The following is a 19,460-nucleotide window of genomic DNA, read 5'->3' on the forward strand; positions in this document are numbered from 1 at the left end:
TAGGCTGTATGTTTCGTTGGTTCTCTCGTTCTTGTGTTTGTGGTTGTCATTAAAGAATATGATTAACCTACCCCACGCGGCATCTTGGTCTAATTCCACCAACGACGATCGTCACAATCTGTCCATAGGAATACTTTAAGCCATACACTCCACAGAGCTGGGCTTTATGGAAGAGTGGCCAGAAAAAAAGCCATTGCTTAAAGAAAAAAATAAGCAAACACGCTTGGTGTTCGCCAAAAGGCATGTGGGAGACTCCCCAAACATATGGAAGAAGGTACTCTGGTCAGATGAGACAAACATTGAGCTTTTTGGCCATCAAGGAAAATGCTATGTCTGGCGCAAACCCAACACCTCACAGCACTCCGAGAACACCATCCCCACAGTGAAGCATGATGGTGGAGATGTTTTTCATCGGCAGGGACTGGGAAACTGGTCAGAATTGAAAGAATGATGGATGACACTAAATACAGGACAATTCTTGAGGGAAACCTGTTTCAGTCTTCCAGAGATTTGAGACATGTTGGAGGTTCACCTTCCAGCAGGACAATGACCCTAAGCATACTACTAAAGCAACACTTGAGTTGTTTAAGGGGAAACATTTAAATGTCTTGGAATGGCATAGTCAAAGCCCAGATCTCAATCCAATTGAGAATCTGTGGTATGACTTAAATACTGCTGTACACCAGCAGAACCCATCCAACTTGAAGCAGCTGGAGCAGTTTGCCTTGAAGAATGGGCAAGAATCCCAGTGGCTAGATGTGCCAAGCTTATAGAGACACCCCAAGAGACTTGCAGCTGTAATTTTTGCAAAAGTTGGCTCTACAAAGTATTGACTTTGGGGGGGTGAATAGTTATGCACAATCAAGTTTTCTGTTTTTTGTTTCACAATAAAAAATATTTAGCATCTTGAAAGTGGTAGGCATGTTGTGTAAATCAAATGGTACAAACCCCTCAAAAATCTATTTCAATTCCAGGTTGTAAGGCAACAAAATAGGAAAAATGCCAAGGGGGGTGAATACTTTCGCATGCCCATGTATACTGTACTTAGCTACCAAAAATAACAAACATGGTTTTCGAGACGCTTCTGATACCATGTTTCAGTATGATATATTGGATAAAAGAATAAAGACAGACACAAATGTCAAGTTCAATAGCCTTGTTGAAGCATTGTACAAGAACCCTACATACAGGGTCTGAGGAACAGCCCAGCTAGACTAGACATAATCTGTAATTATTTGCCTAGCCTAAAAAACTCATCATGATGTGCTGAAAATTAATACCAAAAAACTGTGCTGAAAATATGAATGAATCTGCACGGCCCCTGCTGAAGCCAACGGAAAAGATGGTGGTGCTGAGGAAGGAGCCTTTCTTGCCGTTTTTTTAATGGCAATTTATGTTTTTTTTTATGGCAATTATTTGCGAAAATTGAAACAATTATGATGTTTCAGTATGATAGGCCTATTCAAGAAAATATCATAGGCCCAGTTTTATTATATTGATAATTATATTCTATGGAGCAAATTGAAAGAAAATGTATTATTACAAGGTTGAAGTAACTTTTCTTTATATGTGCACGTTTTAATTCATGAATTAATGTGTTAGTAGGCTTACGGATGACATTTTTCAAGTTATTCGCACAACCCTATTTTATTTATTAAATTAAGGCAATGAAAGCAGCTCATTAAAAAATATATAAGAACGAATTTATAAACAATCATCTGCCTATATGAAAAATGTGTTTTGGGGCATACAGTAATCGAACCAATAGATATGAGAGCCTCCACGAGTTTCCCCATGGAGCCACTAGCCAGCCGTCTTTCCCGATGCAAGAGCTTCTGCTACAGCCCTCACTGTAAAATATAACACGTTGCTGGTGCTTCGGCCTACTGGAACTTAACCCTGGGACTCCTGGTGCTCCCTTTATGGAAACACACTTCAAAGAACACCACCCTCCTCCTTCTCTCTCACTGGAGCTTCCAGGGGGGAGTTTGGCAGGGAGGGGGCTGGCAGAGGGTTAATTGAAGCTAGAGGGTGAGGGGAGTTAGGGAGTAAGCCTCATAAAATTCCAGTTCAATTCTGAACTTCTGGTGAGAGAACAGCTACACCAACATCTCTACACCAACTGCAGTTTCTACACCATACGGCTGACAAACGGGAGTGTGACAAAGACATCCACCTGCCATGGTGTGTCACACACACACGCGCACACACACACACACACACACACACACACACACACACACACACACACACACACACACACACACACACACACACACACACACACACACACACACACACACACACACACACACACACACACACACACACAGACAAAGCAACCCTATTCCATCCAATTTTGTGCATGACGTACGGCACCTACAAACACACTGGTCCACCCATTGAATCCATGGACATGAATTAGTGAAATAAACGTACAGTATGTCTAATGGGCCCTCCGTTAATGCAGAGGTCTACCAATGACAATGCAACATGGCTTTCTGTTTCCCCTCACACCAGAAAGAGAGAGAGAATAGAGTGAGCAGGTGAAGGGTGCCATTGCTGACGCCAGTGGTGTAAATAACTTAGGTAAAAATATTATACATTAAAGTACTACTTAAATCGTTTTTTGGGAGGGTATCTGTACTTTACTTGATTATTTATATTTTTGACAACATTTACTTCACTACATTCCTTAAGAAAACAAATGACTTTTTCCTGCATACATTTCCCCTGGCATCCAAAAGTACTCTTTACATTTTGAATGCTTAGCAGGACAGGAAAATGGTCCAATTCACACAATTATCAAGAAAACATCCCTGGTCATCCCTACTGCCTCTGATCTGGCGGACTCACTAAACACGCAGTCTTCCTTTGTAAATTATGTTTGAGTGTTGGAGTGTGCCCATGGCTTTCTGTAAATAAAATAAATCAAAATAAATGGTGCCATCTGGTTTTCTTAATATAAGGAATTTGAAATGATTTATACTTTTTCTTTTGATAATTAAGTATATTTTAGCAGTTTTATTTACTTTTGATACTTAGTATATTTAGTACATTTAAAACTCAACTAGTATTTTACTGGGTAACTTTCACTTTTATTTGAGTCATTTCCTATTTAAGGTATCTTCATTTTACTCAAGCATGACAATTAGGTACATTTCCACCACTGGCTGACACCTCAGCTCCTGTCTCTATCTCAGCATGGTAGAGTGTCAAAAGGTGTGGTCTGCTCCTCCCAGAAATAACAGACACACAGCACAGGCAAAAGTAATTCATACACCCTACATTTCAAATATCTTATCACACACAAACACAATTCTAGGGGGCTGGCCCTCACTTGATGGGCGAAGAATGGATCCCTGTGGTACCCCACGTGTAATAAAGTAAAGTACATCTTGATGAACTGTAATACGTATATTGTTAAAAAGGTAACCATGAATCATAACGCCCATGTGGTGTGGTGTGTGGTGTGGGCTGAGGGGGAGGGCTTGGTGTGGGCTGAGGGGGAGGACGAAGCTAACTCTTACCTCACTGCTCCCAGCAAGAGCTTTGACTGACTTTATGATGTGCCCTCCCCACGGTAGCTTATACCATACAGTGGCTGCCTTTTGTCTGGCTACAGTGGAAATACCCAAACTACGCTGTACTCTGCAGTCAGTCAATGTACATCCCAAGCGCTTGGCCCACTACCGACACCAGCACTTCTCTCATTTATATACTGCAAGTGGTGAAAATTATGAAAATTATGACATCAGAAGAAATGTATTTACATTTCAACCTCCAAAATGGTGGGCGGGGGACAACTCATTTTTAGGGGGAACCAGAGTATTTCCAATTTATAATGGCCATACCTGTGACTTCAATCTGAACTGACCACTACTGCTGGTATATGTATGTTTGGGGGGGGGTAACTCTTACAACCCTTTTTTAGGGTAGTCCTTCTAAAGAGATTCTGAATTCTATCAGTGGGTGTGTCCTGTGAGGGGAAAAACCTCTCTCTTAGTGGTCAGGGCCGCTGGGCAGGCAGGCAGGGGGAGATTATTGGCCCTTATTTCCTTAAGACCCCCCCAATAAACCTGCCTGCTTTGTCTGCCGGAGGAGGGCCTTTTGTGTGAGACAAGGCAGAGTGATATACAGCCTGTGTTGTCATGGTTTCATTGATTGTAGAGCAATGCAGAGAGAGAGAGCGGCTTAGTGATGGTGTTGAGGATGCGAATGCAGCACCTCGTGCTGTGGCTAATGTGAAGGAGGAAGACCGTGAGTGATGGTGATAGGCATTCTCATCTGAAGTGCTCCTCCCTCCCCTTTCTGAGGGTCATAACTCCTAAACATTCAGTCACCACACATGTACTAATATAAAGGATACATTTAGACAAAGGTATTCAACTGTTGTGATCAGGAAGCAAAATAAATTAAGGAAAAAAGTTGGAACTACTGCACCTGGATGTAGCAAATGTACAAGAGCAAAATTTAAATGTGAAAAATAAAATTGATGGCATCGATTTTCCTAGGCTAATTTGCATATACATTTGGTGCTACTCAAGGTAAGGAAGAGGTGGTGTGTGTGCGCTGTTGAGGGGAAAGGGAGAGGAATTCAGATGGATGCACTCAAATCCACATTGCTGCTCATTTGCTATGATCACGCCTTGAATCGATAATGGACCTGGCACATGCTATAACATAAACTCAGCAAAAAAAGAAACGTTCCTTTTTCAGGACCCTGCCTTTCAAAGATAATTCGTAAAAATCCAAATAATTTCACAGATCTTCATTGTAAAGGGTTTAAACACTGTTTCCCATGCTGTTCAATGAACCAGAAACAATTAATGAACATGCACCTGTGGAACGGTCGTTAAGACACTAACGGCTTACAGACGGTAGGCAATTAAGGTCACAGTTATGAAAACTTAGGACACTAAAGAAGCCTTTCTACTGGCTCTGAAAAACACCAAAAGAAAGATGCCCAGGGTCCCTGTTCATCTGCGTGAATGTGCCTTAGGCATGCTGCAAGGAAGCATGAGGACTACAGATGTGGCCACAGCGCTACAGGGAGACAGGACGGACAGCTGTTCGTCCTCGCAGTGGCAGACCATGTGTAACAACACCTGCACAGGACCGGTACATCCGAACATCACACCTGCGGGACAGGTACAGGATGGCAACAACAACTGCCCGAGTTACACCAGGAATGCACAATCCCTCCATCAATGATCAGACTGTCCGCAATAGGTTGAGAGAGGTTGGGCTGAGGGCTTGTAGGCCTGTTGTAAGGCAGGTCCTCACCAGACATCACCGGCAACAACGTCACTCGCCTATGGGCACAAACCCACCGTTGCTGGACCAGACAGGACTGGCAAAAAGTGCTCTTCAATGACGAGTCGAGGTTTTGTCTCACCAGGGGTGAATTTGCGCTTATTATTGAAGGAAGGCGCGTTACACCGAGGCCTGTACTCTGGAGCGGGATCGATTTGGAGGTGGAGGGTCCGTCATGGTCTGGGGCGGTGTGTCACAGCATCATCGGACTGAGCTTGTTGTCATTGCAGGCAATCTCAATGCTGTGCGTTACAGGGAAGACATCCTCCTCCCTCATGTGGTACCCTTCCTGTTGGCTCATCCAGACATGACCATCCAGCATGAAAATGCCACCAGCCATACTGCTCGTTCTGTGCGTGATTTCCTGCAAGGCAGGAATGTCAGTGTTCTTCCATGGTCAGTGAAGAGCCCGGATCTCAACCCCATTGAGCACGTCTGGGACCTGTTGGATCGGAGGGTGAGGGCTAGTGCTATTCCCCCAAAAATGTCTGGGAACTTGGTGGAAGAGTGGGGTAACATCTCACAGCAAGAACTGGCTAATCTGGTGCAGTCCACGAGGAGGAGATGCACTGCAGTACTTAATGCAGCTGGTGGCCACACCAGATACTGACTGTTACTTTTGATTTTGACCCCCCCACCCCCCTTTGTTCAGGGACACATTATTACATTTCTGTTGGTCACATGTCTGTGGAACTTGTTCAGCTTATGTCTCAGTTGTTGAATCTTGTTATGTTCATACAAATATTTACACATAAATATGCTGAAAATAAACACAGTTTATGTGCACCATGCCTCATGTGTGTGTGTTTCTGTGTGTGTGTTTCTGAGTGCCTACAGTCCAAAGAGATGCAGGACAGATGAGAGACTAACTTCAATCAGATGTGCGTGTGCCTGCTCCCAAGTTACTGGGAACACATGGAGGGAGGGAGTGAAAGAGGGAGAAAGAAAGAAAGAAAACATAGAGACCCGAGGAAGCTGGTGAGAGGAGTTACAGTGGGGCAAAAAAGTATTTAGTCAGCCACCAATTGTGCATGTTCTCCCCCTTAAAAAGATGAGAGATTCCTGTAATTTGCATAATAGGTACACTTCAACTATGACAGACAAAATGAGGGAAAAAAATCCAGAAAATCTCATTGTAGGATTTTTAATGAATTTATTTGCAAATTATGGTGGAAAATAAGTATTTGGTCACCTACAAACAAGCAAGATTTCTGGCTCTCACAGACCTGTAACCTGTAACACCTGTCCACAACCTCAAACAGTCACACTCCAAACTCCACTATGGCCAAGACCAAAGAGCTGTCAAAGGACACCAGAAACAAAATTGTAGACCTGCACCAGGCTGGGAAGACTGAATCTGCAATAGGTAAGCAGCTTGATTTGAAGGAATCAACTGTGGGAGCAATTATTAGGAAATGGAAGGCATACAAGACCACTGATAATCTCCCTCGATCTGGGGCTCCACGCAAGATCTCACCCCGTGGGGTCAAAATGATCACAAGAACAGTGAACAAAAATCCCAGAACCACACGGGGGACCTAGTGAATGACCTGCAGAGAGCTGGGACCAAAGTAACAAAGCCTACCATCAGTAACATACTACGCCGCCAGGGACTCAAATCCTGCAGTGCCAGACGTGTCCCCCTGATTAAGCCAGTACATGTCCAGGCCCGTCTGAAGTTTGCTAGAGAGCATTTGGATGATCCAGAAGAAGATTGGGAGAATGTCATATGTTCAGATGAAACCAAAATATAACTTTTTGGTAAAAACTCAACTCGTCGTGTTTGGAGGACAGCGAATGCTGAGTTGCATCCAAAGAACACCATACCTACTGTGAAGCATCGGGGTGGAAACATCATGCTTTGGGGCTGTTTTTCTGCAAAGGGACCAGGACGACTGATCCGTGTAAATTAAAGAATGAATGGGGCCATGTATCGTGAGATTTTGAGTGAAAACCTCCTTCCATCAGTGAGGACATTGAAGATGAAATGTGGCTGGGTCTTTCAGCATGACAATGATCCCAAACACACCGCCCGGGCAACGAAGGAGTGGCTTCGTTAGAAGCATTTCAAGGTCCTGGAGTGGCCTAGCCAGTCTCCAGATCTCAACCCCATGGAAAATATTTGGAGGGAGTTGAAAGTCCGTGTTGCCCAGCAACAGCCCCAAAACATCACTGCTCTAGAGGAGATCTGCATGGAGGAATGGGCCAAAATACCAGCAACATTGTGTGAAAACCTTGTGAAGACTTACAGAAAACGTTTGACCTCTGTCACTGCCAACAAAGTATTGAGATAAACTTTTGTTATTGATCAAATACTTATTTTCCACCATAATTTGCAAATAAATTCATTCAAAATCCTACAATGTGATTTTCTGGATTTTCTTTTCTGATTTTGTCTGTCATAGTTGAAGTGTACCTATGATGAAAATTACAGGCCTCTCTCATCTTTTTAAGTTGGAGAACTTGCACAATTGGTGGCTGACTAAATACTTTTTTGACCCACTGTATAGGAGATGGGCTCATTTTGGTTCCATATGTTTGATGTGTTTGATACCGTTCCATTTATTCCATTCCAGCCATCACAATGAGTCTGTCATCTTATAGCTCTTCCCACCAGCCTCCTCTGATAATGAACCTTACAAAAAAGCAAGCCAAATTTGCAGTTTCATAAGTGAATTAGCTGTTCTCACATGTTGAGCTTAAATTTGACATAACAAAAAAACACATTTTCACAAGTATATATGTTGAATTCACATGTTAACACCACCTTTTCACATGTGAGAATAACATGTTTTCACCTCACATGTGAATTGCAGTTTCACATATGAAATTTGAAAATCGAATATGCGGTTTCACATGAGATCTTCACATGAATGTTTTTCACATATGAAACTGCAACTTAGATTTTTACATGTGAACGTTTTCACATGTGAACTTGCACTTTTAAATGTGAAGGTGAAAATCTAATTTGCAGTAAACTCCACATGTGAAAATCTCACATTTAGTTATGGTATTTTAAAGTTAAAGCAAATTCACATGTAGCGTTGAAATAATGTTATTCTCCTCACATATGAAACGATGGTGATAACATGTTGCAGTAGCAATGTTTCCACTGGTGGAATTAGTGTGACCACATCTAAAAAGCCGAAATACGGGACATTCTCGGAACAGTGGACAGAATACATTTTTGGGGCCAGGTTAATAGATCACGTTCAAATGGAAACATCGTTGTGCTGTATGAAGGTCACTGCCTGTTAAAGGGCCAATCCTTACTTGCTACATCCATTTTTGGACGTATAAAAGAATGATATGTACCCATTGATTCTTAAAGAATATAACGTATAAATGCCTCATGAGCTAAGTTCAGCTGTCCTACCCCATCAGAACCCAAAATATAAGCTTGTTTTACTCCAATTTTTATAAGCAAAGTAAATGTAAACAACCACTGTACAGCCTAAAAACATGGTTAAAACTATCATTTGGATATCATGGATGGTCAGTCCTTGCATCCATAGTGTAGTCTATGGATTTGAGAAAGGTTGCATTTCTCCAGCCCCATCCCTCAGCTTTTACTGTACTTGTGGCAGGGAGTACACTTTGTTAACGGATTGCTGCTTTAAAACACCTTTAATAGAGTCATAGTGTTATTATATGGTGCAATCCTCTAGTGAGTGAGTTACTTTTTTGCTGTTAATATCAAGCAAAACTCGAGAAAAAAGTCGAGAAAAAAAACATTACTATTGCAAACAAAAGATATGATATTGAAAGCAAAACAAAGCCTAAAGTATTGGAAGCAAAACAAAATATTGTAAGGTAACAATTTAAATGAAATAGAACGCCTCCCTCTTTCCTGCAATCTGCAATCTTTGGTTATATTACCCTGGCCTTTGCTGCCTTTTTTTACAGTTGCAAGCTTTGGCATTCATTCCAGCAACATAGCACCCTGCATCCCACTGCCGATTTGCCTCTGAAGCTCAAAATTAACATGTGAAACTTCACACGTGTCTCAAAATCACGTGTGTTTTTTGTTGTTGTAAGGGGAGATATAGAGAGAAAACACAAACAGACCCCACAGAGCCCCAGGACAACAACACAATTAGACCCAACCAAATCATGAGAAAACAAACATAGAATTACTTGACACGTTGAAAATAATTAACAAAAAAGAGTGCTATTTGGCCCTAAACAGTGAGTACACAGTGGCAGAATACCTGACCACTGTGACTGACCCAAAATTAAGGATAGCTTTGACTATGTACAGACTCAGTGAGCATAGCCCTGATATTGAGAAAGGTCGCCGTAGGCAGACCTGGCTCTCAAGAGAAGACAGGCTATGTGCACACTGCCCAAAACGAGCTGCACATCCTAACCTCCTGCCAAATGTATGACCATATTATTTCCCTCAGATTACACAGACCCACAAATCATTCGAAAACGAATGCAATTTTGATAAACTCCCATATTGATTGGATGAAATACCACAGTGTGCAATCACAGCAGCAAGATGTGTGACCTGTTGCCACAAGAAAACGGCAACCAGTGAAGACCAAACACCATTATAAATACAACCCATATTTACGTTTATTTATTTTCCCTTGTCTACATCGTTACAACACTGCATATAGCCATAATATGACATTTGAAATGTCTCTATTCCTTTGGAACTTTTGTGAGTGTAATGTTACCTGTTCATTTTTTATTGTTTATTTCACTATTGTTTATTATTTATTTCACTTGCTTTGGCAATGTGAACATATGTTTCCCATGCTAATAAAGCCCTTTGAATTGAGAGAGAGAGAAAGAGAGAGAGAGAGAGAGAGAGAGAGAGAGCGAGAGAGAGAAAGGGGGTGAGAGAGTGAAAGAAAGGGAGGGAGTGAGAGAGGGAGTGAGAGAGAGAGAGCGCAAGCATAGGGACCAGCAGGACCAGGGGGACCAGGAGGAATAACACCTGGACGTGAGAAGGAGTCACTTTCATCTGCTCCCAGACCTCCAGACCCTCCAGACCAGCTGCCTTGCCCAAAGGGGGAGAGGGGACAGGGCCATACCTCATCAGAGCCGAGGCACTCCAACCTGTCGACACTCACTTCCTAACGACACACTGAGTTACACTGAGTTCTGCTGCCTCGGCTGTCAGAAGCTCTCCCACAGATCTTTTATGATCAGTGTTCATACAGGTTATAGGTCTACAATTTCAATCTGGGTAAATGCAGTCTGTCTGTACTCAACGTCTACAGGCCTTCACTCACTGATCTTTCAATGCAAACATCAAATGGTTCCCGAAAGCATGCCATTTATTTTTTTACATTACCCCGTGTGCATGTGTTGGGAGAGTGGCATGTGAGTTCGACATGATAGTAAAAGGAGATGCTTTAAGCTGTCATAAGACAGTCCTAACAGAAATGGCATGTTTTGATCCTCAACCAACTAGACAGTCTGTCTCCTTTGGATCCATGGATAGAGAGCCCATTTGACAAGAATGCCATGATTTGAATCAAGTCAGTCCCTGATACACTTGACAAATGTAAATAAAATGGTAAAATCTATACAGAACTGTTCCAATACTGTCCAGGTCAGGCTTAAGTGTCTGAGAGGCACACAAACACATGGATGCACACACACACACACACACAAGCACGCACACTTACACCAGCAACACTTGCAGAGAATCCAGTTGTACCAGTTCACACACATGCACACATACACATATGCAAACAGTAAATCATGCACACATACTCCAACAACAAGCACACAACAGAGCCAGAGTTATAGTTACAGCATCAGCAAGGCATGAAAAATGACTTTCAAAAAGACACAAAGCCACGCTTCCATACCTTCAACACAGGCCTCCCTCCATGCTGTATAGGTTTCTTGTTTCTTTCCTGTTATACTACACCATATCTGGGTCTTGCTCTGCCAGCCTCAGAATAGACCAAGGGTAGAGGAGGAGCTGGAGGTGGGAAAAAATCCTGCATGAATTAGAATTCCAAAAGCAGTCATGTGATTCAAATGAGCCAATGGTTAGCATCTATTAGCCTGTGGCCTTCCCCCTTCCCCCTGGCCCTCCTCCCTTGTTGTCTTGTAGAATGCCGATGACACGGCTGTAGTACAGAATGCCTGTCATTGTCTCCATGGTAGCACAGAGAGATTTAACCCTTACTTGTGATGTTACTGCATCTCCCACAAAATTGGAGTTTGGTCAGGGTGTGTGAGTGGGTCTGCCAAAGCTGTGCATTGATAGAGTAACATGCAAGTGCATTACAATGTGTGTGTGTGTCTTGTGCGTGTGTGTGAGAGAGAGAGAGAGAGAGAGAGAGAGAGAGAGAGAGAGAGAGAGAGAGAGAGAGAGAGAGAGAGAGAGAGAGAGAGAGAGAGAAGAGAGAGAGAGAGAGAGAGAGAGAGAGAGAGAGAGAGAGAGAGAGAGGGGGACTATATAGAACTTCTGAAGCTTGACGGCCTTGAGTTTATGGTCCATTTATGGTGCAATGGAAAGTCATCTATGATTGAAAACAGAGTGCTAATCACCCGAGTGCTCATTTTGAAACAACTAAAATATGAATGATTTGTTCTCGGTCTTGGGTAATAAAAGGTTCCGAAATGTAATTCAATCGGGGGACATCGAAGGCTACTAAGTGATTGTACACGTAATTGTGCTAGACACACAGGTGCAGACAGCAATAGGGTATTTAGGCAGGTCAGGAAACGGCTAGGGCAGGAAATGGCTGGGGAACTGAGGGAAGTGAGACTGCTGTATTCTACCTTTTATTTGATGGCAGGATAGTTTTTTTATCAGCTCATCACATGTGGAAGGAAAAAGGAACCGTAAAGTGAATAATTACTATGATCAGATTGAAGCAGTTGTGCACAATGATACTAGCTGCCTGACTTTTCACACAAAAATATTTTGTGGAACCAATATATAATGACTAATAACAAAACAATTGCACACTTTAAAGAGAAGTGAGATGGCTATTAACAAATGGCATTTAACTGTTTATTATGCTCCTAAAAAAGCTGGTACGTTCCATGTAATTTGTTTAGTGTATGTTCGGTTCGAACAGTAATGTCCAATGGGCTGTTTGTAGGTGACGACAGAGGCTGATTGGGATGAATGGGAGCACACACACACACACACACACATAAACACACACACACTGTGGGATCCAGCCAGGATTAGATAGCTGCCTCTGACTCTATTTCTCCCTGCTGCTGTACCACCACCACAGCTCCTCAGCTTCCGCCCTCAGCTCCCCTCCACAACCAAGACCATAGGACCAGAAGACCATGTCCACCACCGAGGGGGTCAAGACCCCTATCCCTGGCCCCACAGAGGCCACCAGTCTGGTAAGGGGTCCAAGCCAAGAACAGGTAAGGGCCAGGCCCGGGGCTTCCTTTAACCTCGTACAGCTTTTTCATATCATAGCTTTCTGGTAGAAAGTGTTTTTTATTTTTGAGTATTCTTATATGGAATGATATTACATCATGTTGATGAGCTAGACTTTGATTGATGGGTTAGTTTTCCCTTGTTCAGACATATCTTGGAGGACTGATATTGTATTGTGTAAATGTGTTCACTATGTGTATGTCATTTTGAGTTTTTTTTAGCAATACGAAGAAGATGGGGCAAAATATACATGGCTACATAGACACAGCTGTCTCGGTTGATATCATCCGCCATAGTGCGGTAGATGGCGTGATTGTGGTGTAATCTGATTACAGTATGGTACTGCACGTACATGGAGTTGATGACTGAAATTAAGCATGTGCATACTGCGTGGTCCAATTATAGCAGGCTAGTTCTGACCTGTCTTTGACCTAGCTGTACAGAGGATTATATTCTCCATCTCTACACAAACTTTATATCCTACTACTGCATAAAAGACATGGCTGATAGCCTGGGACAACGCTGAGCGATATGTAATCTAATCGCAAGTACAGTCCATCAGTACCACTGAGATGTACTTGACTGGGGGTTATATTGTCCTTAACCGAATCTGCTAAATACAGAATATCATCCATGTTTATGTAGCCTCTGATGTTTTGAAGTCAATGCCATTACAGTGTTTTGAGCGAGATACATTCATTTTGTATTTTGACTATTTACTTTGCAAGCTTCTCCCATGTTTATTTGACCATTTAGACATTTCTTCTGCAATTCCATTTCACCAACTTAATATTTAGGAACATTGAACACGTAGTGTGTTAACTATGGCCTTGTGTTGGTCTCGCATCATGTGATAAAGCTTGGAGCAGTAGATGGAAATATTTGACGTGGCGTCACAGTAATGGGGAGATGCTGATTGACTGGTTGGAGGCTTTTTGCTCGATAATCTAGAAAAAAACAACAGAAGAAGAAGAAGAAGAAGGGAGAGTCTCTGTGTGAACAGTGACCTACGGTCAACTCTGGAATTATACACCACCACATGCTGTGTACCACTCACTGGCCATGTTGTTCTTGATGTTGCTCTAAATACATTAAGGCCCTTATCCTAACCTGATACAGCCAAACCTAATTATTGTTGTATAAAATAATTGACTACTTTCTCTGTATGTCGCTTATTTAAGCACAACATGTTTTGGAGTTTCTGATCATCTGAAATTATACTGAACAGAATATATAAGGAAAGTGAATGTTCCATTATTTAGGTACATCACTGACATACAGTCTCATTTAATTGCTGTCATTTCACCATAGTGAGTTGCTGTCATTTTCCAACAGCTGAATGTTTACACATTGATATTTTGTGTATTAAATTGACAGTGCTCTTTTATGTATGTGCAAGACAACTTCCCTACACGGGCAATTAAGTTGATGTTTTATTCTATGGTGTTGTGTTGGGTCAGTATTAGGTCCTGCTTTTCCGTGCTCAAAGTTATGGGTGTTATTCTCCACAAGATGGCAGCAGCATACAGTACTGCCAAGAGGGCCCTGCTACCAGGTTGCCCGAACAGCTCTGTAAATCTATGGAAGGTTGCTGGAGCATTGCATAAACCGAAGGGCATGCCACAAACAGGCCAAACGGTGTAGGCTACAGAGCACGGTTTTCTTTCAAACACAAACAGGCCAAACGGTGTAGGCTACAGAGCACGGTTTTCTCACATTGGAAGAAAGTATAACTTTCTGTGTAAAGACAATGCTTTTTTAAACATATACTTTCACCTACATTCCTCAAACACACTGACTTCTAAGAGATATGGATACATCTTCCCATGGCCACAAGTGAGAGTGGATCTCTGGAAGCAATGGCTGATATGGTAAACTCTCCATCTTTCTTTTCACATCCTCCTTTGAGCAACATCCTGTTGTTGTTTTTTAGGGGCTTGGACTAACTTTTTGGGATCTTTTCATCTACTGCAGGAATCCTTTGAAGAATATTTATAAGCCTTGTTCAGAACTTTAACTCTCCTGGATGGGATTTTGGTTCCCAGAAAATGGTCAACAACTGTCGAGAGATACCTCAAAGCTAGAACATGTTATTTTACTGTCTCTGTCACATTTGGAATTCCAGTTACTCGTGTCCTTCATTTAAATTCCCATGCTCATTAAGTTAATTCACCCATTCATTCGATTAGTCAGCACATTTACCAGCTTGACCCAGGGACTCTAGCTATGACAAGGGGTGAAAGTAGATTACATTTCTTACTGGTACGAGGCCTACTACTAAAAATGTTATGGGTCTAACCATTGAATTGCATATAGAATCCCTATTAATTTTTAGTGATCTCCGTGGGCATAGCAGGCCTAATAAAGGTTTGTCATATAACTTTTATCATCTGTTACATTTTAATGTGGCATAAACACAACCAGTCATGTTTTCATCTGATTGTCAAACGATCACTTCAAAAATCACTCCGGTTGGCCACAACACGATTTGGAGAGTAGGCCTATGTGCCCATTTTCAAGTCAGATCGCTCATTTCCATACAGCGGACATGCAGTACTGTTAAATAAGGGTGTAATTGCCTATCGTTTTCTTGGCATTTTGTTTGAATTATTGTGAGCGGCTCACATTTTACCAGAATGGCATACACCCACTATTTATTTTGCCTGGATGCCATACCGGACCGTACCGCCTTACTTTCACCTGTGGCTATGACTCACTGAATGACTCGTCAAATTTTTTGGGGGGGAGCCTGTTCTCCTATTTCCCCTAGTCACAGAAAAAAAGAGGCAAAAGGGAATACATATTTCGCAACAGAACAGTGGCATGAAACTGCATGCGCTGTGCACTGATGTGATACCACCACCTTTGTTGGGGTGATGGTTTCAATTTGACACTCTGCTTTCATGCTGTGCCATGAGCCATTGGACAGTGTCAATCTCAATTGCAAAATGGCCCTTGATGACTGGGACAAGAGCGGTGAGGAAGTGAATGTGGGCGTACTTGCTTTGGGTACACTGGTCATAATCTTTTGCCCCGGTCCACCACCAGATCAGGCCTTGATCCTTCTGTTGGAACTCAGTAAACTGGCAGACCCCATTCAACTATACAGTACAACAGGGACATGACAGAGAGAGGAGGTTGGGGCGGAATGACGGCATGCTAGGCTACACAGTAAAACGTCTACAACACGTTTGCTGTGGCACTGGCTTAACAGAGTGAACTAGTTGTTTTGAGGAGAAATATCCTTGCCCCAGTCTACCTCAATATTTGTTCTATGTCATGCCACTTATACCACATTCGTGGCTGTTCTACCGATGGCCTTGCATGTATTTGTCTACTTTCATGATTTATTCATTGTGCATAGTGTCTCTCAAAGCACTTATACCTTGTGTCTTTCCTCTGTTCTCTGGATTGGCCAGTTTGGATGTCCGTCTCCTGGGTTTGGCTGGGATTGGAGGTTGGAGGCAGGATGGAGGCAGGATTCTGGATTAGGCAGCAAGAACAGGTACGGCCTCAGTCAGAGCAAGCAGGTGTTGAGGGGATCAGGTTCCCGTCATGTGAGGGTGAGTCACCCTGGAGACAGGGAGTATTCCCATGAGACAGCAGCACTGGGGGAGGTCACGTGACCACCTGGATTAGGTGTCATGTTTTTACCTGAGCTCATCCTCTCTCAAGGGAAGTCAAGGTGGCCATCGGCCAGTTCACACCCAGCCCTCAGCCACAGCCCTCAGCCCTCAGCCCTCATCACCAATACACCTGCAAGACAAAGGTGTGCATCTCAAACTTCCATTTGGTCTTACAGGCAAGATGTAAGACCAAAAAGACCAAACATATTTCCATGGTGAAAAGTTTGTAGTTGTTGTATTTCAGAGGGAATAAAAGGAAACAAAGGTTATTTTAGGTTAGGATTGAGTTGAAATGTAACCAATAGTATGTTTAGCTTTAGAAATGATTCTGTTCTGAAATGTATAGGTTGTAACTTTGTGTGCAAACGCTTAGTAAATCTGGTCCTAAGACCTGAATGTTACATTCAGCCACAGCATCATCCAGGTGTCAGAAGTGCTATTATCAAACCATTGAGAAGCGCTTCCTTAAAATAGAAACTGTACTCAAGGGGATTACAGTAAGTGCTAGGAACTGTCCAGATAAGCACTCACTCACCTGTACTCGCATGAGAGAAACAATGCAACACTTCCATGACAGGTGAGAGGGACAGACATACAGAGAGACAGAACAAATTATCGAATAATCCTGTAACACGTAAATAATGTCATAACTAAGATGGTGCAGACCTGGTTCTTTCTTGTAAACATCAGTTGGCTGGCCTGTCTTATTCTGCTGTTTGCAGGTTGTTTGGCTAGCACACAACTTAGTAGAAACATATGGATTCACCAAATTATTGAAGCCTCTGTGAGGTGGAAGTCCTTTCAGTGGTAGATGACACCATGCAAGTATTGGATTGCAAATACCCAATGTGCTTTCCACTATCCTGTTTCCTTTCTAGCATTTTGGCCTGTAGTGACTGACATGACCTGACATTAAATGACTCAATACTTGTCATAATATAATCAAACGTTCTTTGGGTGAATTTATTTACAGGACAAAAGGACTCATCTAGTCATTGCTTAGCTTATCCTCTATGTAGGATTGTTTTAGCATTTATCATTTATCATGTTGCATGGCCTTTGTCACAAGGTGTTCACAATGGCTTGTATTCAAGTATTCTCTTTTTATATATTTAACAATACTGACTCCACCAAAACTCCACCCATTCTTTCTTTTAACATTATTGTTTATGTTCACTTTCAAAGAGTGTTGATTAAATCCCAATTTAGAGCAAAAGTCTTTGCACGTGGTCTTTTCTTGCATCTCATTTTTTGTTAATTTACGCATTCCGATTACTGGACAGCTCCCTATAATGAACAAAGGTTGGCTAAAATGCATCCAATGATATCAGCAACACATTTACCCTTAGCAAATCACACAACATGGAAAAGTACTGCACTTCAGACCCATTTCTTATTAGACCAAACATATTGGCATTTTTGTCCTGTAGGTGGTTTTGAGCTGTAAACTAGATCTGCTAAGCATCCCTTCCCTCCACTTGCAAAGCTTCCCTCCAGCTGAGTATTACTACGTGTCTCTCATAACCATTTATGGAACTGGCCTCTATTCTTCTACTATAAGCAATGGCCATTGTCCTAAATTTTCAGGCATTCACATGACTAAATGTTTTAAAAGTGGACATAACGTCTTCCTTGTCATTACCAGGCCAGTGAGGCCACTAATAGTAGCATGATGCCAGAGCCTACTCAGCCAGAATGTGAGTCCATACGAAACATTTATTGTTCATTTGACGTCCAATTGCTCCTCCTGATTTTCAACAGGTTCAATACTAAATCTATTTCCAATGCAAATATTGTATTAGTGGGGCAGCTAAACTGACGTTCCCATAATGATTATAAATGTTGTGATAAAAGCACCAACTTTTGCAGATTTATGTGTCCTGAAAAGACTTATATATCAAGCCATCACAGATCTGGCACCTGGAGGCTGTGGCACCCATCTTACAAAGCAAAGGTTGAATTCAAAAAAAGAGCAGCTTGGGATTACCACGATGCCGTAGTTAACAACTCAGGACTGACAAGACCTTGGTCAAGTCATTGGCTAAGGATTTGTTTCCTGTCAGTCGTGTGCTGTTTATTCCTGCACCAAGGTTCATGCCAAACTTCTCTTTCCGGGTTATGTTTATTTATTTATTTCAACCTTTATAATGCTGGCCCAAAACAAGGCGGAGGATGTTCTGATCAAAATCTAATTTTACTGGTCATATGCTTCGTAAACCACAGGTGTAGACTATAACAGGGAATGCTTATTTACAGGTCCTTCCCAACAATGAAAAGAGAAAGAGAAGAAGAGAAATAATAGAAAAGTAAAACATGTAATAACAAAAGTAATAATAAATACATGAGTATCGATAACTGGGCTGTGTACACAGGGTACCAGTACTGAGTCGATGTGCAGCGGTAGGAAGTAATTGAGGTAGATATGTTCATATAACTAGGAATAAAGTGACAGATAGTAAACAGTAGAAGCAGCAGCGTATGTGATGAGCCTGAAAATGCAGATTTTCCGGGTAGCTATTTGGTTAACTATTTAACTAACTTTTTAGTAGTCTTATGGCTTGGGGGTAGAAGCTGTTCAGGGTCCAGTTGGTTCCGGGTGCATTGGAATCGCATGCTGTGCGATAACAGAGAGAACAGACTATGACTTGGGTGGCTGGAGACTTTGACCATTTTTGATACCGCCTGGTAAAGAGGTCCTGGATGGCAGGGAGCTCGGCCACAGTGATGTACTGGGCTGTACGTACTACCCTCTGTAACGCCTTGCGGCTGGATGCCAAGTAGCTGCCATACTAAGCAGTAATGCAGCCAGTAAAGATGCTATTAATGGTGCATCTGTATAGCGTTTTGAGGATCTGAGGGCCCATGTCAAATATTTTCAGCCTCCTGAGGGGGAAGATGTGTTGTCATGCACTCTTCGCGACTAAGCACGCACCCCTGAGGGTCAGCATGGCAGATGTGTTGTTACCTACGCTCACCACATGGGGGTGGCCCGTCCAGGATCCAGATGTTCAGTCCCAGGGTCCTTAGCTTAGTGATGAGCACTATGGTGTTGAACGCTGAGCTGTAGTCAATAAACAGCATTTTAAAATACAGTACAAGTCAAAAGTTTGGACACACCTACTCATTCAAGTGTTTTT

The 19,460-nt window shown here is 42.3% G+C and overlaps 1 protein-coding gene across 4 annotated transcripts in view; it reads right to left on the reverse strand.

The window, feature by feature from the left end:
• LOC109907868 (polyhomeotic-like protein 2) overlaps positions 1-11,240 on the reverse strand; it is a 54,795-nt gene extending 43,555 nt beyond the window's left edge. For all 4 annotated transcript variants that reach the window (XM_020506122.2, XM_020506125.2, XM_020506124.2 and 1 more), the window contains exon 1: positions 11,148-11,240. The gene's annotated coding sequence lies outside the window, so the exon portion shown is untranslated. The remainder of the gene's footprint in view (positions 1-11,147) is intronic.
• Positions 11,241-19,460: the final 8,220 nt, after the last annotated feature.

This window comes from Oncorhynchus kisutch, linkage group LG17 (assembly GCF_002021735.2).
Source record: "Oncorhynchus kisutch isolate 150728-3 linkage group LG17, Okis_V2, whole genome shotgun sequence".
NCBI classification, from domain to species: Eukaryota; Metazoa; Chordata; class Actinopteri; order Salmoniformes; family Salmonidae; genus Oncorhynchus; species Oncorhynchus kisutch.